The sequence below is a fragment of the Oncorhynchus keta genome, unplaced genomic scaffold (assembly GCF_023373465.1).
Source record: "Oncorhynchus keta strain PuntledgeMale-10-30-2019 unplaced genomic scaffold, Oket_V2 Un_contig_15310_pilon_pilon, whole genome shotgun sequence".
In the NCBI taxonomy this organism is placed as follows: Eukaryota; Metazoa; Chordata; class Actinopteri; order Salmoniformes; family Salmonidae; genus Oncorhynchus; species Oncorhynchus keta.
This window is the reverse complement of record NW_026279244.1, coordinates 1-1,748: the sequence shown is the minus strand read 5'-3', so window position 1 is coordinate 1,748 and position 1,748 is coordinate 1. Positions and strand designations below refer to the sequence as shown.

General features: G+C 38.2%; 1 pseudogene; it reads left to right on the top strand.

Moving 5' to 3' along the window:
* The first annotated feature begins 427 nt into the window (after positions 1-427).
* On the top strand, positions 428-1,423 carry LOC118384760 (interferon beta-like; annotated as a pseudogene).
* The last annotated feature ends 325 nt before the right edge of the window (positions 1,424-1,748 follow it).

Below are 1,748 nucleotides of genomic sequence, written 5' to 3'. Positions count from 1 at the left end.
CTTAGAAAAGTTTGAGCTTTCACAAGACCAGCTCATGAGTTACTTTCTTTCTAGCCTGCTCCCCCATGAAGGAACACTCGAAACATGCTGAGAGGGAAGTGGAGCACATGGAAAAGAGAAATCCGGTCTTGCGGTTCACAAGGCAAAACTTTCCCAAATTCATTCATTTTAACTCTTAATTTAGCGAGACACTCTTTCACTTTTTGTACATCCTATCAATCCTCACTATTTAAATTAATCCTGCAGATATGGGATCAGAACACAAACCACATTCTCACTGGAGGAAATTTGCAATTTACTGGCAACAGGTGAGTCAACAATATGCTATCATTTGATAATTGCTTCAGGATACAAATGATTAATTATTTTCAGGATTATATTTGACTAACAATGATCATCTGCTGCAGATCATCTAACTACAATAAGAATGGCACTTCAGACTGTCACTTGGATGAGCGCCTTCCTTTGCCTTGCGCAAGTTTGCTCCATGCCCATGCCTTGCCAGCTACAAGGACAGCTGGTGCGAATAACCCCACAACCTACTGAGAGACATGGTACATTTTTAAAATTGCTTTTGTCTTGAGAAGTATTATCCAACAATGTTTAACTGAATAGCACAACGTGATTGCGGTGTTTTCTCTAACTTTCAGGGGTCATTTTCCTCTGGAGTGCCTGCAGGAGAATGTCTTCGTGGCATTCCCAGCCACCACATTTGCAACCTCCGGTGCGCCACAGGTAAGGGCACGCGAGTACATCCAAGTGTTCTTTACGGCATTAAAGAGTATTTGCAGCCGTTAGGATAAGAAAGTAGAAAACTTTAAACTGCCATTTATATTATTTGAAATTATTGTTGTTGTCCGTTTCAGTTGAGTAGCAGTGGTGCTATGGCTATTTATGAGACATTGAAGAACATCGACACATTGTTTGGAGCTGACGACCTGCCTACTAAGTGGGACCAACAGAAGTTGGAGAATTTTCAGAATATTGTATACCGCCAGATTGAAGAGAAGCAAATGTGTGAGTTACTATGCCAACACAGATAGGTTAACTGTTTAATTGTGGTATTGTGAGCATTTTTATTATTATTCATCGCCTGCCTTTTTATTTCTGGCAGATGATGGGCAGTGTGGATACCAGTGATTATCTCATCAGGACAGAAGGACTGAAGACGTACTTTGGGAACATTGCAGCAGTCCTAAAAGAAAAGGTAGTACTATAGGTTAAACGACAAATAGACCATTGTTTTGATCATATCTCTCCATTTGACAATATTACCCCTACATCGTCGCATAACAGTTTATTTGTATTTTCACAGAATTTCAGTTACTGCGCCTGGGAAGTGGTTCGAAAAGAGCTCCTGTACAGCCTACAGTTCATTCTGGAACACAACTCTGATAGCCTTCTGTGGGCCAACAGAACATGAATTTGAACTTGCAGAACTTTTTTTACAATTGTGTTTTACGATTGTGCTTGATTTTAAAAGCCTACTATTCTACAATCATCTAATGTGGAACGTCAAACAGCTATATTACATAATGTATTTATTTATTTATTTACAATGGTTATTTATTTATGTATGCCTATTTATTCAATTTATTGATGTCATCTATTTGAAAATCATCAAATGTTAAGTTAATAAACATTTGTATACTTTTAAATATTATTAATCTGAGTGCTCATTCTGTAGCCCAGTCTGTCGATGTGTAACATTCCAGATTTGTATTAAACATGCTCAGGTCATATGGATG